Raw genomic sequence first — 26,861 nt, 5'->3', positions numbered from 1 at the left:
AGGAAAGCAGAAGAGAGGAGAGAAGAGAAACAAGCAGAGGAAAGGAGAGTGGAACGAGAACTCCAGGAAAGGTTAGCAGAAGAAGAAAGGAAAGCAGAAGAGAGGTGAGAAGAGAAACAAGCAGAGGAAAGGAGAGGGGAACGAGAACTCCAGGAAAGGTTAGAAGGGAGAAAAGCAGAGGAGAGAAAAGCGGAAAGGGAATTAAAGGAACGTGACATGGAGCTTCAGCAAGAAATCAAATTCAAGGAGCTGGAGTTAATGAGAGAACGGGGAGAGGCACCACCCTTGCTGACGGGGTCGACACCTAACCAGAAAACCTGGGATGTGGGCAGACATGTGAGGCTGGTTCCACCGTTCAGTGAAAAGGAAGTCGCGAAATTTTTTCCACACTTTGAGAAAGTGGCTCGACAATTAAATTGGCCGGAGGAGGCCTGGACCATACTCGTGCAAAGTGTGCTGGTGGGGAAAGCTCAGGAAATTTATTCGGCGCTACCAATGGACCAATGTGCAGATTATGAGGTACTGAAGAAGCACATCCTCAAAGCCTATGAGTTGGTTCCGGAAGCTTACAGGCAAAAATTCAGGAATGCCAGGAAGAGGGAGAGTGAGACCCATGTGGAATTTGCCAGAGTGAAAGAAAACATGTTTGATCGGTGGTGTGAGTCAAAAGGAGTCGGGAAAGACTTCGAAACATTGCGGGACTTGATCCTGGTGGAGGAATTCCAGCAGTGTGTCCACGAGGACATCAAAGTGTACCTGCAGGAAAAGAAAGTACCAAAGTTGTGGGACGCAGCCACCATGGCAGATGATTATGCCTTAACCCACCGAATAGGGGTCCATGAACCTACCTCCTCGCCTAGATCTCCGCAGGGGAGGTGGGGAACAGCAGGTGCGGAGAACGACAATACATGGCGGCGGCCTCGAGAGGATGAGGGGGACAACGCGGATACCCCACCTGTTCGAAGTCAGAGGGCTGTGGGCCCAAGACCAACTTATTTTTCAGGGGGCCCGAGGCAGACCACGAGTTTTTCCTCCGGGCCTACTTGCGCGTTTTGCAAGAAACCTGGACACTTGATGTCCAGTTGTTACCTCATGAAAAGGGACAACCCAGAGCGGAGTCCGACTATTACCACTCCGAATGCGATGGCTAGCGTAAGAAATCGCCATCAAAAGGGTTACCAACCATTTATTTCAGAGGGGTTTGTGTCACGGGATGGAGCCTCGACTAACCGGAAACCGGTTAGGATATTGAGGGACACAGGGGCACATCAATCTTTAATGCTTGAAGGCATTTTGCCATGGTCCGAGGAGACGGCAACGGGGGATAGTGTTCGTTTACAGGGGATTGGGGGCGGTGTTAGTGCTCCCCTTCATGTCATCCATTTGGAGTCCGATTTGGTGTCAGGACCGGTCACCGTCGGTTTACAAGCCACGCTTCCTGTAGAGGGTGTATCTGTGGTTATCGGGAATGATTTGGCCGGGGGTCAAGTTTATGGTAACCTGAGGGTTGGTCAAGAGCCCAGCAGGGAAAATAACACCACACCAGCTCGGGATGGCGACAAAAGTGCCAAGTTATTTGTAGGGGGACTGAACTTCAAAACAGAGGAAGAAGTTCTGACCTCTGTCTTCAACAGATATGGGCTGCTGGTGGACGTGCGGTTGGTAAGAGACTGGGAAACGCAACAGTCCAGAGGGTTCGGCTTTGTCACGTTTGCCAGCACCAAAGACGCCAGAGAGGCAGAGAAGAATTGGAATGGCAAGGATTTGGAGGGTCGGACCATAACAGTAGGGAAGGCATTTCGTAGGCGTCGAGAGGTCTACAGGAGAGGACAACTGGGCGGTAGTTTTGGTGGTGGCCGCAATCAATATTATTATGGAGGCTCCCTGAGTTACGGCAGCTCCCGAAGGAAGGATTGGCAAAGTAGTGGCCGAGAAGGAGACCGCTATTCGTGGGACTACAGGGACAAGGGGTCCCACCATAATTATTAGGGAAGTTCTGAGAAGTTGAAGCACTGAATGCGGCGGAGCCGCTGAGCCAAGATTCCTACACGGATTAACCGTGAACGCCGTTCCTAAAGGCGTCCATATAGGGAACTTTCATGCATGGACTAACCGTGAACTCCACGTTCCTCAAGGCGCCCATGTAGAGAACTTTCCTGCACGGACTAACCGTGAACTTCACGTTCCTAAAGGCATCCATGTAGTGAATACTCGGCTTGGCCTCCCGGAAAAAGTGCTATCGAGTTGCGTAACTTTGGATCTTTGATCAACCCCTTAACCTTCATTCACAAGAAGCTGACGGTCAAAGTCAGAGGGTCATGAGAGGGAGTTTGATTTGGCAGGGACAATGTCGTTGCTGGTGTTTAGTCCAGAGGGAGTAATCTGGGGGTTTTGTGAGAGTTTGTTGCTTTATTTTTGAGTTGGGATAATTGTTGCCCAGGGGAACTGAGGATTTGGGGGTTGAGTTATCTGGTTTATTTATCCAAGTTGGCCGGCAACGAAAGTTTTCGCTGGGGTCAAACTTTCTTTCTTGAAGGGGGGGAGTGTTACATATCTATGTGAATTAATATTCAGATCTTTGCTTATCCGTGTGTAGTATATTAAGGGTTGTTGTGATTGGAGGGTCAGGAGCCCTTCTGAACCAGTGGCCGGAAACGGAAGTGACCGGAAACGGAAGAGGAAACGACACGAGGAAAAAAGGACGAGTATTCTTCTTGATCTTCCTCGCCCCGCTCGGAAAAGGTGGCATCGACCTTGCGCTGCGTGACAAAGCGGCGTTCCGAAGCCCGTCTGGCGAGAGGAGTTACCGGGACGTGTGCCGACCCGGTGGAGACGTCAAGTTGACGTGGGGCCGTGCATCGACTCCGCGTCTGGTACCGTTCGCGGCCCCGTCTAAAAAGACGCGTACGAGTCGCAGGTTGGGGCCTAGCACGCCTGGCAAGTGGCGTGGGGCTTTTGGCTTGCTTTACCGCACCCGCTTCGCGTAGCCACGAGAGGCTGCAGCCGCGGGGCCTGGTACGATACCTGCCCGGTGGAGACGTCCACCCGGAGTTCGTTCAACCGCCCGAGTGCGGCGACGCCGACTATCATCTTGGTCAGGAGGGGCCCAGAGACATTGTGCGGGACCGAGACCCTAAGGGTGTCGTGAGTACTCACCGGGACACACGTATATAGGATGGCCATCTTATTCATAGGGAATTGATTGTCATTGAAAGATTGTTGATGGTGGTGTATTGTTGATTGCTCGGGGAAAATCTCCGTGGTTGTGTCATTGAAATTGTTGGGTATCATTACCATTGGGAAATATATTCTTGAACATCAGTGTCTCTTGGGGTGGAATTCATAGGTATTGCGTTGCGAAAGCGCATCTATATAATACTACTTTCTGGCGAAGGTCCTCTCACGGTCCGGGGGTCACCGAGACCAGGTAGTCACCGAGGGGACCACGTAACACCTTTTTTTTTTTTTTTTTTTTTTTTTTTTTTTTTTTTTTTTTTTTTTTTTTTTTTTTTTTTTTTTTTTTTTTTTTTTTTTTTTTTTTTTTTTTTTTTTTTTTTTTTTTTTTTTTTTTTTTTTTTTTTTTTTTTTTTTTTGTATACAATATCGAGGCTCGTGAAAGAGCGAACATTAATCACACAGAAAGACAAACCGACACATAAAACATATAACATAGGGAGCGGTAGACAAGATGGGGAGAGAGGGGGAAGGACACAAACACAACATTTGAGAGCAGGGACCGAGAGACATGGAGACATCGAGAGATCTGAGAGAGGGCGAGGGCTTTGGGGGGGGGGGCGTGGGAAGGGGGCAGTGGGAGAGGTATAAAACATATGGACACTGCCAGGACTTCCAGGAAAGAAGTTGGAATTTCAAACAAGGTGGATCTGGGGTGAATTAGCGGGGGTAGAAAAGATCAAGGTTTTGGATGGGGGAAGATAAGAGATGGTGGTGAACAGCTGTTTTAAAGACCTGGAGGGAGGAGTGGGATTGAAGGGAGTGAGGGAGTTTGTTCCAGAGGCGGGAGAAAAGAGGAATGAAAGAGTGAAGGTGAGCGGAGAGCCGAGATTTCGGCAGTTTAACCATCAGAGGGTTGCTGGCAGATCTTGTGCGACCTGCAGGAATATTTGGGGGACAGAGCACAGAGAGAGCTGGGGGTGCAAGGCCGGAGAGGAGTCGGTAGAAGACAGAAAGACCACCTACCTGCCTGCGGTGAGTGAGTGAAAGGCCCTCAGAGATAGCTTCATCGCGGGAGATTCCAATAATTCTGAAAGCTTTGGTTTCAACAGCGTGAAGCCGAGCTAGGTGTGAGGCAGGAGCACCGGCCCATAGGGGAGAACAGTATTCCATTGAGCTGCGGATGAAAGCCTTGTATGTGGTGAGGAGCTCAGGTGTGCCGAGGAAACCTAGGACCTTTTAGGCCCCCTAAGACTGCCAACACCCCTAAAGCCCGTAAGACCTTTTAAGGGCGAAATCCATGTAAGTAGAGAAAAGGTAGAGATTCCATGTAAGTAGCGAAAAGGTAGAGATTCCATGTAAGTAGCGAAAAGGTAGAGATTCCATGTAAGTAGAGAAAAGGTAGTGATTCCATGTAAGTAGAGAAAAGGTAGAGATTCCATGTAAGTAGAGAAAAGGTAGTGATTCCATGTAAGTAGAGAAAAGGTAGTGATTCCATGTAAGTTGAGAAAAGGTAGTGATTCCATGTAAGTAGCGAAAAGGTAGAGATTCCATGTAAGTAGCGAAAAGGTAGAGATTCCATGTAAGTAGAGAAAAGGTAGTGATTCCATGTAAGTAGAGAAAAGGTAGAGATTCCATGTAAGTAGAGAAAAGGTAGTGATTCCATGTAAGTAGAGAAAAGGTAGTGATTCCATGTAAGTTGAGAAAAGGTAGTGATTCCATGTAAGTAGCGAAAAGGTAGAGATTCCATGTAAGTATCCTGTAATTTTTTTCCCCCAATTTTCAGTGAATTTTTGTTTATTATGCTTGGACATAACTTATAGGTCAAGGAAAAATGCTATTCTCATTTGTTTCAGTCTGAATTCTGTTGTAGTACACATTGTGAACATTTGGTATGGGGAAAGCATTATTTCATGCATACAGAACAACAGTAATTAGATGGTCAAAACATGCATAATTAAGGGTACTTTAAGGGTTTGGCTTCTTGAAGGCTTTTCAAGAACATAGTCTAATGAAATCTGCCAGTTGAGGAATTCCCCATCTCTCATGGTTTTTTTGGTAGATGCTCTTTAACCCAAGTGATGATGGAGAGGTAATGCAGGTCATATTGGGATGACTTTTTTTCCTTGTTGAAAGAACCCTTATTGACTATGACAGTATGACAGCCATCTATGTCCAGTGACCCTATGCTATTATATCAGGCAACGAAAACGGTAACGCAGTAGCAGAGCAGTTAAGAGGAAGCATCGTTCATTTTTTCAGGAAAGCACCAAATTTGGCACAGATGTAGTATGGACCTATATAATTGTTTTCCTGAGGGGCGCCCAAAAATTCAGAACCCCTGGTGGCCGCCATATTGAATTTCAACATGACCGCCCTCTGTGACCTATTTCCCTCAATAACTTCTATACTATGAGTGGTCTTGGTCTTATATTGTGGTCTTGGCAATAGCACACTACTTTACCTACCAGTCACATGGTGTGGAGGAACTCTGGATTGCCATTGGCACTGGTAAAAGCTACCGCTACCTTGCCATCCATAAAATTGCCACCGGCCTTGGCCGCAGGAAGTCCGAGTCTTTGCCATTATTTCATGCCTTCACTGGCTGCGACACAGTGTCATTTTTTGCCCAAATTGGGAAAAAGACAGCCTGGAAGGCTTGGGAGGCATACCCCAGCATCACGCAGACCTTTCATGCTCTCGCTTATAGGTCATCTGTGGACGCTATTACTATGGAACTACAGAGCATAGAAAGATATGTTGCCATCCTCTATGACCGGACTACCGAGATAAAGACAGTGAATGACATGCGCCGACACTTGTTCACGAAGAAGGCAAAAACAATTGATCACATTCCCCCAACAGCAGACGCCTTCGAACAACACCTAAAACGTGCATGTTTTCAGGCTGGACACGTATGGAGTCAGGCACTTGTGCCCTACCCAGAACTTCCATCACCAGCTGATTGGGGCTGGATGAAAACAGGGACTTCTTGGACACCAATTTGGACCACAATACCACTGATACAGGAGGCATGTTCAGAGCTTACAAGCTGCCATTGTAACTCGGCCTGTAAAGGCAACTGTAAATGCTCCAGGGCAAATCTGCCCTGCACATCACTGTGTGACTGCGATGGACAGTGCTTGTAGTACTACGCGTCTGTGCGAGAACCTCCACCTTTCAAGTGCTCACAATATTTTAAGTTAAAACTGCAACTGTGTGTAACTTTGATTAAATAATACCATTCCATTGTTATCAGAGACCAATAAAACAATGTGTATCACTTGGAATTAAAATTTTACCTAAAATACTATGAGAGATTCAAGGAAAATGGAAACACCATGGCGGCCATCTTTAAATTAAAGATGATGGATGCCAATCTTTATGCAATTGATCCCATTGGATTCAGAGACCATGAAAACATGGGGTAAGACACTGGAATTGTGGTGTTATCGCTCATAGTATAGAAGTTATTGAGGGAAATAGGTCACAGAGGGCGGTCATGTTGAAATTCAATATGGCGGCCACCAGGGGTTCTGAATTTTTGGGCGCCCCTCAGGAAAACAATTGTATAGGTCCATACTACATCTGTGCCAAATTTGGTGCTTTCCTGAAAAATGAACGATACGCCCTATTTTTCGGTCTTAACTGCCTAAGTACAGGGCACGTGTGTACCGGCATAGTGTAACACAGGTCACAATCTTGCTACCATTGTTAACTGTAGTTTCTGATGCAAGTGGAATCGATGTTGATGTGTATATAGGCCTACAATGAGAGCAGCAATCGATCGATCTGACTTTACATGTGGTCTGTTACTACAAAACTGCTTGACAATGCTGATTAACAATAGCAAGGGGCAAAAATGGATTAACATTGTTATAAACAGTCTGGCAGTTGTTGAGGTTAAGGTGTCTAAACATTCTGTGAGCAATTATTTTTTTTTGTATACAAGATCGAGGCTCGTGTAAGAGGGATCATCAATCACAAAAAAAAAAACAAAAAAAAAAAACGGACAAACAAAACATACAATAAAGGGAGCGAGAGACGAGATGGGGAGAGAGAAGGAAGCACATAAGTACAACAGCAGAGAACAGGGACATCGGGAGATCCGTGGGAGGGAGAGGGCTTGGGGGGAGGAGGCATATGAAGGGGGGGGAGGGGGAGGGGGGGCTGGGAAAGGTATAAAACACATGGACACTGCTAGAACTTCCAGGAAAGAAAGAAGTCGGTATTTCAAAAAAGTGGATCTGGGGTGAATTAACGGGGGCAGAAAAGATCAAGGTTTTGGATGGGGGAAGATAAGAGATGGTGGTGAACAGCTGATTTTCAGCGAAGCTTTATTATGAGACTGTAGATAACAAATTCATAATTTCGTCAAATGTGCCAGCATCACATAAAATCGTCAATTTTCATGTAATTGACCTGAATTTTAAAGAATTTGCATATTGTGTCACTGAATTGGTTCACCAATCAAAAGCTAGAAGCTGATTGTGTTTTTTAGATCAAAAGGTCAAAGGTGAAGGTTTTATAAAATTGTCAATTTTCATTTGATTGACTTGCAATTTGAAGAGGCTTTGCAGATTTTGGCTCACTGAAGCCCATTGCGTTTAAGGTCAAAAGGTCATGGTCGCCTTAAAATCGTCAATGTATTGTGTTTTTTAACCTTTCTTCATCATGTTTAGCATATGAAGAAGAACAAGTCTGAACGCAAAGCGGACACGGACAAGCCTTTTCAGATGTTTTCGAGTTGAGTCTTGTTTTTTTGGTGTATTGATTTGGTTTGACTCTTGTTTGAACCCTTGGTTTTTGCTTTTCTTCACTGCGTATTGGTGTGGCATTTTTTTTTACTGGCTTTTACTTTTATTGGTACGGCTCGCGTATTCTACAGCTCAAATCAAAATAAAAGAAGAGATAATTCCTCATCCCGGAAGCTAATGCGTTCCTTTAATTTTCGCTCTCTTTTTCGATTTCCTTGGACTATATTGTGTTTTCGATTGAGCGAATGAGAATTTGAGAAGCCGTGTCGATATACGTTTTATGTAGAAGATCGGAAGCAGTTACGAAGGGAGAAACATCCGGGTGCGCTTCTTCTTCTTCATTGCAAACCATGATTTAACTGGAGGCGCAATCGGCCGTTCTTTCACGGAAATCTCTGAAGGAAATCGTATGTTCGGCTGTTCATTTGAGTTTCTCCTTTGCTTGTTTAATACTGATGGCCAATGAAGATAAGTTGTATATTTGGGTGGAATATTGATTTGGTTACGTACGGTATGCTTTAAATTAATGAGGCGATTTCACTCGTTTTGCTTAATATTAATAATTAGCCACTAAATTATTTATTCATCATTAAATGTACTGGAACGATGATGAACCATCAATAAACTTTTAATACTCTTCCTTTTCACTTAATAAACACCCATACATTTTATAATTATTATTAAATTAACTTGGATATCCCATTTTCGCTGTAACCTGAGGGAATATATAGTAAGTGTACCGAAACACAATGGCCTGCTCTTTTTCATTGTTATACGTGATATTTAGTACTATAATATCCACAACATGAAAGACAACCGGCGTCATCATCCGTTTCCAAAATAATATTGTGCTCTGAAATGCACCAGACGTCAGGTTTGGTCGAATTGAACTCAAAAGGAAATATATATATATATATATATATATATATATATATATATATATATATATATATATATATATATATATATATATATATATATATATATATATATATATATATTGTTGCGGATCTCTCAAAGCCCGTCGACGTACAGAGGGGGGGTTAAACACCTTTTCCCCCTTCGGGCCTTCGAGTCCACGAGGCCGAGTCGCCACTCCCGTAGCGGGCATGCGGAAGGTTATCGGGTCGAATCCACACGTACCTTCGGTACCCACGCCGCCACGAGAACGGGGACTGGACCTCGCACAAGCCACGCTAATCGAATACGCCCGAGCGGTTTGCATATCACGTGACTCGTGCCGTTACTTTTATTGAACCCGATTGAGCGGTTTTTATTCGTGCGATGCTAAGCCAATAGTGAAATGACGGGAACGATCAAATAGAAGGAATAACACAGGTTTATTTACAATTATACAAGGATCAGGGTAAAGAGAAGGGACACAGAGCAGATGCTTAATCAGTCTTAACTTATCCCCGGACAAGGGCCCACTCACTCACGCAGGGAAAAGAAGGAAGGACAATTCGCGCTCCAAACGCGCCTTGGCGCCAGTCGCTCCCGGACAGCTCGCCGGGCGTGGCCCTCGGATGTTCGCGGCACGTGTGCTGGGAGCGCAGGCAGGGACATCGTGCGTCTGTGGCCCCGGAATGGATCGTCTTCACGAGCGCGTTATTCACAGCCGCAGAGCGCAGGGCACCGGGATAGTTCTTGCACAGAGAAAGCTTATAACAAGCAACCGAATTCACTCGTGGCTCCAACGTCTCTTTCTCACTGGGACTTGGTCACTGTTGCACTCTCTCACAACGCTCACGAACCACGAACCAACTCTCTACGCTGGGTCACCGGGGCAGGGTTTTATATAGCCCCTCCCGAGCCTTACCCGAATGTTCCAAGCCCCTCCTCGCGCTGCCATTGTTAGCCACTCCCCTTGAGCTCTGATTGGCTGCTCGCCGCGTACCGGCCACTCCCCTGCAGCTCCTCCCTTCGGCCTGCCAGACTTGTTCCAGGCCTAGCACGTGGTATTCCAGCCCAAAGAACACCTAACTCACTGGCCTGCTCAACGCATACCAACACAGGAAAGGAGACTACGCTTACATTTACGAAGAAATAACTGAACTAAAGCGAGGCTACATGTTGTGGTGCAACTACCTACGAGGGGGGTCATCCTTTATTCGCAAAACCGCAACAATATATATATATATATATATATATATATATATATATATATATATATATATATATATATATATATATTGTTACAGACGTGGCTTGGATGTTATTTACCGAGCGGTTTTATGGTATGACCACGTCTGCACAAGTTACCCGATTGTGCCCGAACGTTGACTAATCGCGCTATGCTAGACCAATGAAGGAAAAAGAAGACACCCGGCTGGATCACAATAACACAATACGACACCAGGGATACGGTTCTCAAAGGTTGTTATTACAATAATGCGGAAGGTTTAGATTACAGGGACAAGAGGGAAACATAGGAAGGTGGGCACTTAAACACACTTATATTAACCCCAACAGACGACAGATAAACGGGACAAGGCTCACTCACACGGGGTTTGATGGCAAGGAAAGTGGGTAGCGATCGCTCCAGGTGCACCTGGGCTCAGGGCAGGATCACGTACGGTCCAGTTTAAAAGATGCGGTGGAGGTATTGCAGTGCTCGAGGGGTGGCGACTTCTCTCTCCAGGCTGGGGGCGCATCTGACGTCACATCCGGCGCGGGGCCGCGTATATCCGGCGGGGAGTGACACGCCCTCGGCTCGTTAGCTCCGCCTCGTGGAATCGGCACGTTGCTTCTCATTGGGTGCGTGCGGGGGGGGTTACTGGCTCCGCCCCTGACGAGGAGCTGACAGCCAGCCCCTTCGGGGTAACGCCGTGGAGTGTATGGTCATGGCGGGTAACCGAGCCGGTGTGAGGACGCACACTCCCCGCCCCTCTGTTGTTGTAGTCGTAGTTGTAGTTGTAATTGTTGTTGTAGTTGTTGTTATTGTTGTTGTTTGGGGAAGAAGATGGGAGGAGGTATGGGAAAGGTCCTAAACTCACTACTGATGCCATATAATCACATTCTGGTGCAACGAAGAGTCATAATTAATGGAGACGAGGCCTTAACTGACATAGAATAAGAATAACTAGGAAGATGTCCGAAAGTTGTCTACGTGTGGTGCGGTGGACCTGGGCACGACATTTAATGGGGGAATAAGGGGAAGGTCGGCTCTACTGATTGTTATTTACATGCAATGGGACTAGGGAATGGGGGATTGGGGAAAGTTGGGGAGTATTGGAGAAAATAGGGGAATATTTACAAGCGGATATGGAGGCCAAATTCCATATTCGCAACATTGCACCCTTCTCTACCCTCGGGGCGTCCCGACCCGATAAATTTTTACCTACTTTAGTGTGGCACGCAATGTAGTTCCCTCTACTATTAACTCTACCCTGAGTGCGACAGTTTTACAGATATTCACAAATGAGTAAATATGTCCCCCTGCGACGTTGCACCCTTCTCCTCACAGAAACACACCCACAGGATAACCGAATCCGGAAAGAATTCGCAAACTAAACATACAGCCGGTAGGGAGCATTATTTACACGACTACGCTGCTATTTACACTACGATCCAGGACCTGTTTTTGGAGGAACACATGCAGATGTTATGCATAGAGAGAGAGCGCGCTTGCCAACATCGATACACCAACCCACGAGTGCTCTGTGGCCGACGGCCTTTAATAACGTGCAGAGCACCCTTTCCCAGCATCAAAAGCACCACCCCACCACACAGTCAGCACCATCCGGTGCAGTCACCATTGTTCATTGGTATAAAAATAAATTCGACAACCCCTAACCCTGCAGGTGTCTCTTGCTCTTCTTGTGGTGCACTTGGTGGTAACTAAAAGTGGTTCACCTGTATGGCATAGGTGCCACGTTGACCCATAGGTCCATCCCCGGGTGGTGCTTGGCCGCAAACGAACTGCGGTCCATTGTGGGTGGCCACAAACATTGCGGTCCATATGGTGTATCGATCCCGGCAGCAAACAGCGAAAGTGCAGGCCCACAACTGCGCAGCCAGCACCTCTCTCTCCTCTCTCTCTACCCCAAAGCCAGATCCTCGGAGGTGGGAGACAAAAGAAGCAGACAAGTGAGTAAGTTGGTAAGGGCGCAAAAGTGCACGCAATATAAGGTAATGCACACTGGGGGCACATGGGAACCAGGTGAGACAGGTACGTTCCTATCGTACGCCCCCCCCCCACCAGGTAACCTACATGGCCCCTCCCTTACCCCTTACTGTATCCACACAACACAACACTACTCATAAACATCTACTTTACAAATCAACAAACATCCCTACTGTCTTCCCCGTTCCTCCCATATACCAAATTCGTCTTCTCTCCCTCCTAACCAATCAAATTTGCCATTTTCAACTCTCATCAAAATGTGCCATTTTCAACTCAACATCAAAATTTGCCATTACCAATTCAACATCAGTCCCTCCTAGGGAGGGAGAGATGGAATCACCCCAATGTCTCATCCACGTCGTGATGCGTCTCACAAATCCTCACAGCAATTCTCATTTCTGCAACACAACCAAAGAAAACACAGGTGTGGAGTCATCATCATCACCACAGGTAAGTGGCTGCGTATGGTGCGACAGGTTCATCAATCCTAACTATTTCCTAAATGACTTTAACAACTTTACACTACCCGGGGTCTTTCTCCGGCCAAACCATTGGCCCTCTTACACTATGGGTTCTAAAAACCAATTCCCATTGGCCAAACTGTGGTGCTCTTCAATTTGGGGTCTCACTCCCCCGATTCATCTCCCGGTGCCCTCGTACAATTTCTGGGCTGCGACGTGTACCTCTCCCAGTGGGTCTACCCACCTGCACACCTCCACCACTGCAGTTGCCTCCGAGCTTACCTGCTCCTCACCCTAACCTTAACTAACTGGGGCAGGCCCTCTGGCGCTCTCCCCACTCGGTGCCCTCTCTGGCACTGGGCTACCCGATCCACACCCGGGATCCTCAGGCACCCACTCACAACTACCGGCTCCCAGAGCCCACCTGCGGCCTCACCTGGCCGACATCCTCACAGTGGTGGAGTGCTCAACCAACTACACACACTAACAGGCTACACGCCCAGCCATTTCCACAACGCTAATGCACCCATTCACAACACCATTCTGCAACCGCACCACAAATGCCAATATCCAACCACAATTTACCTGCACCCTCTACCTAACACTTACACTACCCGCCCCGGGTACTCGTGAAAGGGGTCCACTCTTCCCCATCCACACCTTCGCACCATGCACACCACTCCGTACCACTTACTCCAACTCTCTCCACACCCCTGTACTTGCACACCTGTGCTCTCACACCTGGTGCCACCTGCACCCTTCTCTCCCCAAGCGCATTCGCGCTGATCCACACACTCACTACTCATACACTGCTCCACACACCTGTCCAGTTGCACACCTGTGCAATCACACCTGTTCAATTCTCACAAACACGGCATCATCTCAGCTAACTACTCCCTTCTGAAACTTGCGCTTCCCAGTCGTCCCTTTAAACTATTGCGCTCCCACGTCATTATCATCCACACTAATCTACCTGCGTCCCCACTACAGGTATCAGTCACTATCTAAACTTAACGTCACCTACTGTCATCTCTAGATCCCTACACATATAACCTAACCCACCCGGGCTAGTTTTCACTGCCATACACCCCATAATCTATTGCTCCTTTGCCCCCACCTGTGAGGGATGGTGGATTTGCCATCCCACCACATCGGGGGTCTCTCACTATCAATTTTGCACGTCAAATTTCAACAAATCAAAAATTTGCCAATCACTACCCATCATCTGCCAATCACTACTGCCAATCCCTTGCCAATCATCAAATTTTGTTTTTCTCTAATTTTGGGTCCAAAACACTAACCTCATCACCCAGTCGACTCACTAATACCTCTCGGTGCGCCAATTCCTGTCCAAAGCCCGGCTTCGTAAAGCCAAGCCATGAATGCTGGTTGTTCTGTGCCAGCGGCTGGGTGCGTCCCGCATTCGGTGCAGGGAAGGAGGTTTACCCGGGCCGAGATCCCACGCACCACCTCGGCGTGGAGCCATCCAATGTCCCGATCTCGACCTGCCGGCACGTCTCAACAAAACGTGGTCGCCATAACGACCCTTCCTATCGGGCTGCCAGCTCCGCCTAGTGGAGCACGGACGCGGCCGTTCAAAGCGAGGCCCAGCACGCACCGAGGGCCCGATTCGGCTATAAGTCGTTCTAAACTCTATCCCATCTAACGTCGATGCTTCACCTGGACGCTTACACCCCGCAGCCCGTTCCTTGCTCACACATCCAGCCGTTTCCATGCCCCTCGTACCTTTGCTTACACACCTCGGTACACCCATTCCACTCACAGCCTTGGTCACACACCTGACCACCGAACACTTTGGCACACATTCGTTGGTCGCACACCTCACCAATACACCGCTTCGCGCCCCCCCCTCTGTCACCTCCTCTGTGACAATCACAGGTGTGCCCTCATTCGCACACCCAACCACGTGCCTCACCACCAACTCCAGCGTGCATTCCCACTCACGCTCTACCATTCCAGGTGTGCATCCTTCCATCCCAGGTGTACATCCTCGCTCACCTGTCACAACTAACTCACGCTCCATGTCACTCTCACTACTTTCACCTCCATTCCTGACAGCGCACTCACCCTTACTCTTGACAGCACACTCTTTCCCCATGCACCTGTCCGTCACACACCTTTCTCGCGCACACTCTCCCGTTACACCCTCTGTAACACTCACCACAGGTGGACACTCTTCCTTACTTCTGACAGCGCACTCTTTCCTCATGCACCTGTCCGTCACACACCTTTCTCGCGCACACTCCTGCGCACACTCTCCCGTCACACCCTCTGTAACACTTACCACACCGCGCTTCCATGTGCTCCCTCGCACACGCGCTACGACCGACTCACTCTCGCCAGCACCCTCACTACTCCTTGGCACGCACTTTTTCCTCACACACCCCAGAGTCGGACTTTCTCGCACACCTCCTCTTTCGCACACCAGACCTGTCGCACACTTCACCAACGGCCTCTCACGAACACCCGGGTCCATCTCGACCCCCAAGCTCCTTAAATCCCCTGGCGCATCATACGCACGACCATATTGGTCACCACTTACACCGGGTCCTCTTCCTCTTCGCTTCTCCTCCATCACCTGCGAATCCCTCATCCGGTTAATGAGCACATCATCACGATCCAAACACAGACTTTGGACCAATTCTTTTATCTCCTCTTTTATCTCTTTCTTATCCCCTCTCCGTCGCTTCTTAATTTCGCTCATCCCTTCTTCCACTTCTTCTAATTTCTGCTTCACCTCTTTTATTCCCCGGTACGTATCCTCAAGCTCATCCTCTAAGGCTACCTTGACCGTTTCCAGGTGCGTCCTCACCTGCCGGTCCTTCGTCTCCATTACCTCTATCACCTCGTCCAACCTCGTTGTCAGTCCCTCACGTACCATCTGACATTCCCTCTTCGTCGCTACCAAGTCATCTTTTAGTTCTTTCTGTGTCGCCTTTAAACCTCCTAATACCGCAGTGTTCCTTTGAACCTGCTCCACTAACTCCGTTTGTCCCACCGTCAGCTGCTCCACCTCCTGCGTCAGGTCCTCTATGCCCCCTTGTAACTTTACAGTCCCCTTTCTCACCTCCTTTTCCATGTGCTCCTCACAGTGCCTCACCTCCTCGCGCACTCCTCCGACCTCCTCACTCACACCTCTTCTGATCTCCTCTCCCATCACTTGCATCTCCTGCCCAGATGCCACCCTCATCTGCTCCATTTCCTCCCTGTGAGCATCCAGTTTGGCTTCTACCCCCATTCTGACCCCCTCTATCTGCTGCCCCATTTGGTTAACTTCCCTTTCCGCTTGGTCCCTCATGTCCCTCAATTTGCCTTCCATACTGTTTTCTAACCCCTCTAACCCATTTTTCACTCCCTCTATCTGATTCTCCTGGGCAGCCATTCTATTTTCTACCCCCATTAACCCATTTTTCACTTCTTTTATCCCGTTGTCTAACCCCTCAAAATTATTGTCTAACTTCTCACCGGTACCCCTCGCTTCGTCCCTCATTACCCCCATTTGGTTCCCCATTACCCCCAATTGGTTCCCCATTACCCCCAATTGCTCACTCTGAGCATCCATCCGGTTCCCCATTTGTTCCCTATCAGCCCTCATTCCCATCATTATTCTGCTTTCCATTTCTTCATTATTCTTGTCCATAAGGGCCTTCATTTGCATAAAAAACAAATTCCAATCCACCGGGGGCGCTGCCACGGTCGCTGGCGCGGTGATCAGCGAGGCGCCATTTTGCGCGCCCGCTTCTTCGTGCGTGACGGCGCTATTTTGCGCGTCTGCTACCCCCGCTGTTTCGCTCTCCTCATGTCCCTCATGTCCCTCAATTTGGTCCTGGACCGACCCTGCTTCACTCTCCCCTACCGGACCCCAGCCGTCTTGATCCGCCATAGCGCGACTTGCAAAATTCGAGTTTCGTAAAACAAAACAAATTTCGGCCGCTCCAAATTTTGACCAAATTTTTTTTTTTTTCCTCTATTCGTTTTTTTTTTTTTTCCAAAATTTGGTCGGGCCTCGAATCTCACTCCCGACACCAATTGTTACAGACGTGGCTTGGATGTTATTTACCGAGCGGTTTTATGGTATGACCACGTCTGCACAAGTTACCCGATTGTGCCCGAACGTTGACTAATCGCGCTATGCTAGACCAATGAAGGAAAAAGAAGACACCCGGCTGGATCACAATAACACAATACGACACCAGGGATACGGTTCTCAAAGGTTGTTATTACAATAATGCGGAAGGTTTAGATTACAGGGACAAGAGGGAAACATAGGAAGGTGGGCACTTAAACACACTTATATTAACCCCAACAGACGACAGATAAACGGGACAAGGCTCACTCACACGGGGTTTGATGGCAAGGAAAGTGGGTAGCGATCGCTCCAGGTGCACCTGGGCTCAGGGCAGGATCACGTACGGTCCAGTTTAAAAGATGCGGTGGAGGTATTGCAGCGCTCGAGGGGTGGCGACTTCTCTCTCCAGGCTGGGGGCGCATCTGACGTCACATCCGGCGCGGGGCCGCGTATATCCGGCGGGGAGTGACACGCCCTCGGCTCGTTAGCTCCGCCTCGTGGAATCGGCACGTTGCTTCTCATTGGGTGCGTGCGGGGGGGGTTACTGGCTCCGCCCCTGACGAGGAGCTGACAGCCAGCCCCTTCGGGGTAACGCCGTGGAGTGTATGGTCATGGCGGGTAACCGAGCCGGTGTGAGGACGCACACTCCCCGCCCCTCTGTTGTTGTAGTCGTAGTTGTAGTTGTAATTGTTGTTGTAGTTGTTGTTATTGTTGTTGTTTGGGGAAGAAGATGGGAGGAGGTATGGGAAAGGTCCTAAACTCACTACTGATGCCATATAATCACATTCTGGTGCAACGAAGAGTCATAATTAATGGAGACGAGGCCTTAACTGACATAGAATAAGAATAACTAGGAAGATGTCCGAAAGTTGTCTACGTGTGGTGCGGTGGACCTGGGCACGACATTTAATGGGGGAATAAGGGGAAGGTCGGCTCTACTGATTGTTATTTACATGCAATGGGACTAGGGAATGGGGGATTGGGGAAAGTTGGGGAGTATTGGAGAAAATAGGGGAATATTTACAAGCGGATATGGAGGCCAAATTCCATATTCGCAACAATATATATATATATATATATATATATATATATATATATATATATATATATATATATATATATATATATATATATATATATATACAGACTTGGCATTTAATATGGAATATTTTTTTGTGGGGGTGAACTTACTTTTCAAGATGACTTTGAACCAAAAGTTCATTGGAATTATGTTGAAATTATTCTCGATTTTGTTAATGTGACCTTTAAAAGAAACAAAAACCACATTTGACATTTCGAAGCAAATAAATTGATCCTTGAAAGTGATGTAAACTGATATCAAACTCAATTCACGGACAGTACTGTGTTAAACTTCTGTACGTTTTCCAGAAGTATCTCTTTATTTTGCACATTAGCCAAATTTTTTTTTAACCAAAACGAAAGTTAAATTACGACTGGGATTAGAGACAGTAAAATTACAGCTCAGTACTTCGTGTAACCTCCACGAGCATTCAGGAGAGCATGTACACGTTGAGGCATGCTATTCACGAGATTTGCCAAGGTTTGGACAGGAATCGCTTGCCATGCAGTGACAATAGCCTGCTGCAATTCACGCACAGAGGTAGGCTGCTGGTCCACGTTGTCGATTTGACGCGTTAATTCTGCCCACAAGTTCTCTATCGGATTCATATCTGGGGACATGGCAGGCCACTCCATATGCTCTACACCATGGTCAGCAAGAAAGTGTTGGATTATGCGAGCACGATGAGGCCGTGCATTGTCATCTTGGAAGACAAAGTTTCCTCGAAAGGCTGCACGAGCAAATGGAAGCAATGTTTCTTCTAGAATAGCCCTGTACTTGAACTGGTTCAGGTTTCCATTCAGAACAACCAGGTCAGTTTTTCCCCCTGCATGAAAAGCAGCCCAAACGGTCACCCCACCACCTCCAGCTTGGACTCTTGGCACTATACAATCTTCGTTGTAGGCTTCATGCACTTGTCTGCGCACTCAGACGTGGCCAACTTGACGATAGACCAGAAATCTAGACTCGTCACTGAAGATCACGTGATTCCAGTGTCCTGGCTGCCATTGACGGTGCTCTCTGGCCCACTGCAATCAGCGCTGGTGGTGTTGTCTGGTCAGGTGTGGCTTTCTCAGGGGACGCCTGGCACGATAGCCTGCTTGAACCAGTCGTTGGTTGACTAGCCTTCTGGATACAGGCACATTTGTCAGTTGCTGCCACTCAGCCCTAAGTCGATTAGCTGACTTGTTAGGGCCATTGCAGACTAACTGGTGCAGCTGGCGATCATCCCTCCTTGTGGTTCTGCGGGGACGTCCTGGCCTCAGTATTGGAGAAGGGACACCCCTCTGAGCATTTCGTTTCAGGATCTTTGACACCTGACCTTGAGTGATGCCATACTGCCGAGCAATAGCACGCTGTGTCATGCCGGAATTTCGTAAAGCCACCACTGCATGACAAACAGCATTGTCGAGTTGACGGACCATCTCCAGAGGAAGTGGCAATAACTTTTGTAGACGGGCAGCAGTTGTTTTCCACTAATACAGAATGCAACAACCCTTATGTACCCGATTGTGAAGCCAATCGTCAAATGTACCTGGCCGTACATTTTGTCACGCCACCTGTGATATAATCCTGATATTGACTTCTTGCTGCGACAGACAATCAGTGACATGGTTCTTTCAACAAATAAATCACCAAAGCGTAAAAGAAACTCACCAGATTGATATAATGAGTTCAGAAAGTAAACCCGTCAAGAAAAAAAATATATTACATATTGTTACAGACACGACTTTGATGTTAGGGTGGGCCGAGCGGAATGGCCGCCGTGTCCGCACAAGTTACCCGATTATTCTCGAACGTTGACTAAATCGCGCTATGCTAAATCAATGATGGAAAAGACACAACGGCTGGATTAAAATGACACGACACCAAGGGTTCAGTTCTCAAGACCTCCGGAGGAGGTTATATTAGGGCGGAAGGTCAGATTACAATGACAAGAGGGACAGCATAGGAAGACAGGCACTTAGACACTCTTATAATAGCCCCGACAGACGACAGATAAACAGGACAAAAACTGACTCACACGGGGATTGATGGCAAGGAAAGCGGGCCGTCGATGGCTCAAGGTGCACCGTTCTCGGAGGGGGTGCACCGTTCTCGGAGGTACTGCAATACCGGGTCGATGCGTGGAGCTCGCTCAGCGCTTGGAGGTCGCGACTTGTCTTCTTCAGTCGGGGGCGCATCTCACGTCACGTCCGGTAAGTGGCCGCGTATATCCGGCGGGGAGTGACACGCCCTCAGCTCGTTAGCTCCGCCCCAGATGGAATCGGCCCGTTGCTTCTCATTGGGTGCGTGCGGGGGGGTTACCGGCTCCGCCCTTGACGAGGGGCTGACAAGGAGCCCCTTCGTGGTAACCCCGTCGGAGCGCATGGTCAATGGCGGCTAACCGAGCCGGTGTGAGGACGCACACTCCCCCGCGCCGCGCCGTTGTTGTAGTTGTTGTAGTTGTTGTTGTAGTTGTTGTAGTTGTTGTTTGGGGAAGAAAATGGGAGGAGGTATGGGAAGGTCCTAAACTCACTACTGGTGCCATATAATCACATTCTGGTGCAACGAAGAGTCAGAATTAATGGAAACGAGTCCTTAACTGACATAGACTAAGAATAACTAGCAAGATGTCCGAAAGTTGTCTACGTGAGATGCGGTGGACCTGGGCACGACATTTAATGGGGGAAAAAGGGGAAGGTCGGTTCTACAGAGTGTTATTTACAGGCAATGGGACTAGGGAATGGGGGATTGGGGATAGTTGGGGAGTATTGGGGAAATAGGGGAGTATTTACAAGCGGATATTGAGGCCAAGTCCCACATCCGCAACATTGCACCCTTCTCTACCCTCGGGGCGTCCCGACCCGATAAATTTTTACCTATTTTAGTGTGGCACTCAGATGTAGTTCCCTCTACTATTAACTCTACCCTGAGTGCGACAGTTTTACAGATATTCACAAATGAGTAAATATGTCCCCCTGCGACGTTGCACCCTTCTCCTCACAGAAACACACCCACAGGATAACCGAATCCGGAAAGAATTCGCAAACTAAACATACAGCCGGTAGGGAGCATTATTTACAAGACTACGCTGATATTTACACTACGATCCAGGACCTGTTTTTGGAGGAACACATGCAGATGTTATGCATAGAGAGAGCACGCATGCCAGCATCGATACACCAACCCACGAGTGCTCTGTGGCCTTACGGCCTTTAATAACGTGCAGAGCACCCCTTCCCAGCACCAAAAGCACCACCCCATCACACAGTCAGCACCATCCGGTGCAGTCACCATTGTTCAATGAATAAAAATAAATTCAACAACCCCTAACCCTGCAGGTGTCTCTTGCTCTTCGTGTGGTGCACGTGGCCTTCTGGCTTCTTTCAAAAAATTAAGAAAGGCGCCAACCGCGTCCATTTCCTTATTGTGGCCGTCAGGGTGCCACTATTAGTGGTTCACCTGTTTGGCATAGGTGCCACGTTGACCCATAGGTCCTTCCACGGGTGGTGCTTGGCCGCAAAAGAACTGCGGTCCATTGTGGGTGGCCACAAACATTGCGGTCCATATGGTGTATCGATCCAAGCAGCAAGCAGCGAAAGTGCAGGCCCACAACTGCGGAGCCAGCACCTCTCTCTCCTCTCTCTCTGCCCCAAAGCCAGATCCTCGGAGGTGGGAGACAAAAGAAGCAGACAAGTGAGTAAGGTGGTAAGGGCGCAAAAGTGCACGCAATATAAGATGATGCACACTGGGGGCACATGGGAACCAGGTGAGACAGGTACGTTCCTACCGTACGCCCCCCCCCCACCAGGTAACCTACATGGCCCCTCCCTTACCCCTTACTGTATCCACAAAACACAACACTACCCATAAACATCTACTTTACAAATCAACTAACATCCCTACTGTCTTCCCCGTTCCTCCCATAAACCAAATTCGTCTTCTCTCCCTCCTAACCAATCAAATTTGCCATTTTCAACTCTCATCAAAATTTGCCATCTCCAACTGAACATCATAATTTGCTATCACCAATTCATCATCGGTCCCTCCTAGGGAGGGAGAGATGGAATCACCCCAATGTCTCATCCACGTCGTGATGCGTCTCACCAATCCACACAGCAATTCTCAGTTCCTGCACACAGAACAAAGAAAACACAGGTGTGGAGTCATCATCATCACCACAGGTAAGTGGCTGCGTATGGTGCGACAGGTTCATCAATCCTAACTATTTCCTAAATGACTTTAACAACGTTACACTACCCGGGGTCTTTCTCCGGCCAAACCATTGGCCCTCTTACACTATGGGTTCTAAAAACCAATTCCCATTGGCCAAACTGTGGTGCTTTTCAATTTGGGGTCTCACTCCCCCGATTCATCTCCCGGTGCCCTCGCACAATTTCTGGGCTGTGGCGTGTACCTCTCCCAGTGGGTCTACCCACCTGCACACCTCCACCACTGCTGTTGCCTCCGAGCTTACCTGCTCCTTACCCTAACCTAACTACCTGGGGAAGGCCCTCTGGCGCTCTCCCCACTCGGTGCCCTCTCTGGCACTGGGCTGCCCGATCCACACCCGGGATCCTCAGGCACCCACTCACAACTACCGGCTCCCAGAGCCCACCTGCGGCCTCACCTGGCCGACATCCTCACAGTGGTGGAGTGCCCAACCAACTACACACACTAACAGGCTACACGCCCAGCCATTTCCACAACACGAATGCACCCATCCACAACACCATTCTGCAACCGCACCACAAATGCCAATATCCAACCACAATTTACCTGTCCCCTCTACCTAACACTTACACTACCCGCCCCGGGTACTCGTGAAAGGGGTCCACTCTTCCCTCATCCACACCTTCGCACCATGCACACCACTCCGTACCACTTACTCCAACTCTCTCCACACACCTGTACTTGCACACCTGTGCTCTCACACCTGGTGCCACCTGCACCCTTCTCTCCCCAAGCGCATTCGCGCTGATCCACACACTCACTACTCATACACTGCTCCACACACCTGTCCAGTTGCATACCTGTGCAATCACACCTGTTCAATTCTCACACACACGGCATCATCTCAGCTAACTACTCCCTTCTGAAACTTGCGCTTCCCAGTCGTCCCTTTAAACTATTGCGCTCCCACGTCATTATCATCCACACTAATCTACCTGCGTCCCCACTACAGGTATCAGTCACTAACTAAACTTAACGTTACCTACTGTCATCTTCGCTAGATCCCTACCAATATAACCTAACCCACCCGGGCTAGTTTTCACTGCCATACACCCCATAAGCTATTGCGCATTTGCCCCACTATGGGAAGGGTGGCAGGGATGCCCCCCTTACCCAACGGGCCCATCGCTCACTACCAATTTTGCACATCAAATTTCAACAATTCAAAAATTTGCCAATCACTGCCCATCATCTGCCAATCACTACTGCCAATCCTTTGCCAATCATCAAATTTTGTTTTTCTCTAATTTCGGGGCCAAAACACTAACCTCATCACCCAGTCTACTCACTAATGCCTCTCGGTGCGCCAATTCCTGTCTAAAGCCCGGCTTCGTAAAGCCGAGCAATGAATGCGGGTTGTTCCGTGCCAGCGGCTGGATGCGTCCGGCATTCGGTGCAGGGACGGGGGCTTACCCGTGCCGAGATCCCACGCACCATCTCGGCACGGAGCCATCCAATGTCCCGATCTCGACCTGCCGGACTGCCTCAACAAAAAGTGGTCGCCATGACGACCCTTTCTATCGGGCTGCCCGCTCCGCCTAGTGGAGCACGGACGCGGCCGTTCAAAGCGAGGCCCAGCACGCACCGAGGGCCCGCTTCGGCTAAAAGTCGACCTAACCTCTAACCTGGTTACCGTCGATGCTTCACCTGGATTCTTACACCCCGCAGCCCGTTCCTTGCTCACACCTCCAGCCGTTTCCATGCTCCTCGTACCTCTCCTTACACACCTCGGTACCCCCATTCCACTTACAGCCTTGGTCACACACCTGACCACCGAACACTTTGGCACACATTCGTTGGTCGCACACCTCACCAACACACCTCTTCGCGCCCCCTCTTCTGTCACCTCCTCTGTGACAATCACCGGTGTGCTCTCATTCGCACACCCAACCACGTGCCTCACTACCAACTCCAGCGTGCATTCCCACTCACGCTCTACCATTCCAGGTGTGCATCCTTCCATCCCAGGTGTACATCCTCGCTCACCTGTCACAACCAACTCACTCTCCTTGTCACTCTCACTACTCTCACCTCCATTCTTGACAGCGCACTCACCCTTACTCTTGACAGCGCACCCTTTCCCCATGCACCTGTCCGTTACACACCTCTCTCGCGCACACTCTTGCGCACACTCTCCCGTCACACCCTCTGCAACACTCACCACAGGCGTGCATTCTTCCTTGCCGTTGACAGCGCACTCTTTCCCCATGCACCTGTCCGTCACACACCTTTCTCGCGCACACTCCTGCGCACACTCTCCCGTCACACCCTCTGTAACACTCACCACACCGCGCTTCCATGTGCTCCCTCGCACACGCGCTACGACCGACTCACTCTCGCCAGCACCCTCACTCCTTGGCACGCACTTTTTCCTCACACACCCCAGAGTCGGACTTTCTTGCACACCTCCTTTTTCGCACACCAGACCTGTCGCACACTTCACCAATGGCCTCTCACGAACACCCGGGTCCATCTCGACCCCCAAGCTTCTTAAATCCCCTGGCGCATCATACGCACGACCATATTGGTCACCACTTACACCGGGTCCTCTTCCTCTTCGCTTCTCCTCCATCACCTGCGAATCCCTCATCCGGTTAATGAGCACATCATCACGATCCGAACACAGACTTTGGACCAATTCTTTTATCTCCTCTTTTATCTCTTTCTTATCCCCTCTCCGTCGCTTCTTAATTTCGCTCATCCCTTCTTCCACTTCTTCTAATTTCTGCTTCACCTCTTTTATTCCCCGGTACGTCTCCTCAAGCTCGTCCTCCAAGGCTACCTTGACCGTTTCCATGTGCGTCCTCACCTGCCGGTCCTTCGTCTCCATTACCTCTATCACCTCGTCCAACCTCGTTGTCAGTCCCTCACGTACCATCTGACATTCCCTCTTCGTCGCTATCAAGTCATCTTTTAGTTCTTTCTGTGTCGCTTTCAACCCTCCTAATACCGCAGTGTTCCTTTGAACCTGCTCCGTTACTTCTTTTTGTCCCTCCGTCAGCTGTTCCACCTCCTGCGTCAGGACCTCTATGCCCCCTTGTAACTTTACAGTCCCCTTTCTCACCTCCTTCTCCATGTGCTCCTTACAGTGCCTCACCTCCTCGCGCACTCCTCCGACCTCCTCACTCACCCCTCTTCTGATCTCCTCTCCCATCACTTGCATCTCCTGCCCAGATGCCACCCTCATCTGCTCCATTTCCTCCCTGTGAGCATCCAGTTTAGTTTCTACCCCCATTCTGACCCCCTCTATCTGCTGCCCCATTTGGTTAACTTCCCTTTCCGCTTGGTCCCTCATGTCCCTCAATTTGCCTTCCATCCTGTTTTCTAACCCCTCTAACCCTTTTTGCATCCCTTCCATTTGATTCTCTTGAGCGGCCATTCTGTTTTCTACCCCCGTTAACCCCTCCTGTATTTCCCCTAATCTATTGTCCAATTTCCCAAATTTCTCGTCTAATCCCTTAAAATTATTGTCTAACCCCTCACTGGTACCCCTCGCTTCGTCCCTCATTACCCCCATTTGGTTTCCCATTACCCCCATTTGGTTTCCCATTACCCCCAATTGCTCACTCCGAGCCCTCGCTTCGTCCCTCATTACCCCCATTTGGCCCTCCAATCGCTCACCCATTTGTTCCATAAGGGCCCTCATTTGCAGGAGGAAAAGGTTCGAATCCACCAGGGGCGCTGCCACGGTCGCGGGCGCGGTGACCAGCGAGGCGCCATTTTGCGCGCCTGCTACCCTCGCTGCTTCGCTCTCCTCACGTCCCTCAATTTGGTCCTGGACCGACCCTGCCTCACTCTCCACTACCGGACCCCAGCCGACTTGGTCTGCCATAGCGCGACTTTCAAAATTCGGGTTTTTATATTTGGTAAAACACAATCGAATTTCGCCGTTATAATTTCGAGCGGGAAACGCGCTCCGGATCGAATTCTACCTCCCCAACACCAATTGTTACCCTAGTGGTACAATTGGTGTTCCAAAATTTGGGCCTAATAAATTTAGTCCCAGGTCCGAATCCGACACTCCTGACACCAATTGTTACAGGCACGACTTTGATGTTAGGGTGGGCCGAGCGGAATGGCCGCCGTGTCCGCACAAGTTACCCGATTATACTCGAACGTTGACTAAATCGCGCTATGCTAAATCAATGATGGAAAAGACACAATGGCTGGATTAAAATGACACGACACCAAGGGTTCAGTTCTCAAGACCTCCGGAGGAGGTTATATTAGGGCGGAAGGTCAGATTACAACGACAAGAGGGACAGCATAGGAAGACAGGCACTTAGACACACTCTTATAATAGCCCCGACAGACGACAGATAAACAGGACAAAAACTGACTCACAGGGGGATTGATGGCAAGGAAAGCGGGCCGTCGATGGCTCAAGGTGCACCGTTCTCGGAGGGGGTGCACCGTTCTCGGAGGTACTGCAATACCGGGTCGATGCGTGGAGCTCGCTCAGCGCTTGGAGGTCGCGACTTGTCTTCTTCAGTCGGGGGCGCATCTCACGTCACGTCCGGTAAGTGGCCGCGTATATCCGGCGGGGAGTGACACGCCCTCGGCTCGTTAGCTCCGCCCCAGATGGAATCGGCCCGTTGCTTCTCATTGGGTGCGTGCGGGGGGGTTACCGGCTCCGCCCTTGACGAGGGGCTGACAAGGAGCCCCTTCGTGGTAACCCCGTCGGAGCGCATGGTCAATGGCGGCTAACCGAGCCGGTGTGAGGACGCACACTCCCCCGCGCCGCGCCGTTGTTGTAGTTGTTGTAGTTGTTGTTGTAGTTGTTGTTTGGGGAAGAAAATGGGAGGAGGTATGGGAAGGTCCTAAACTCACTACTGGTGCCATATAATCACATTCTGGTGCAACGAAGAGTCAGAATTAATGGAAACGAGTCCTTAACTGACATAGACTAAGAATAACTAGCAAGATGTCCGAAAGTTGTCTACGTGAGATGCGGTGG

General features: G+C 49.1%; 1 protein-coding gene across 4 annotated transcripts in view; it reads left to right on the top strand.

Moving 5' to 3' along the window:
- The first annotated feature begins 8,259 nt into the window (after window positions 1-8,259).
- Window positions 8,260-26,861, top strand: part of LOC137429862 (uncharacterized) — a 106,462-nt gene continuing 87,860 nt past the window's right edge. For 2 of the 4 annotated variants that reach the window (XM_078779923.1, XM_078779924.1), the window contains exon 1: window positions 8,261-8,338. The gene's annotated coding sequence lies outside the window, so the exon portion shown is untranslated. Of the gene's footprint in view, window positions 8,339-26,861 lie in introns of all 4 variants that reach the window. The other 2 variants (XM_068120179.2, XM_068120178.2) reach the window with 2 other exon arrangements.

This window comes from Myxine glutinosa, chromosome 6, assembly GCF_964187855.1.
Source record: "Myxine glutinosa chromosome 6, kmMyxGlut1.1, whole genome shotgun sequence".
In the NCBI taxonomy this organism is placed as follows: Eukaryota; Metazoa; Chordata; class Myxini; order Myxiniformes; family Myxinidae; genus Myxine; species Myxine glutinosa.
This window is presented reverse-complemented; position numbering and strand designations above follow the sequence as displayed.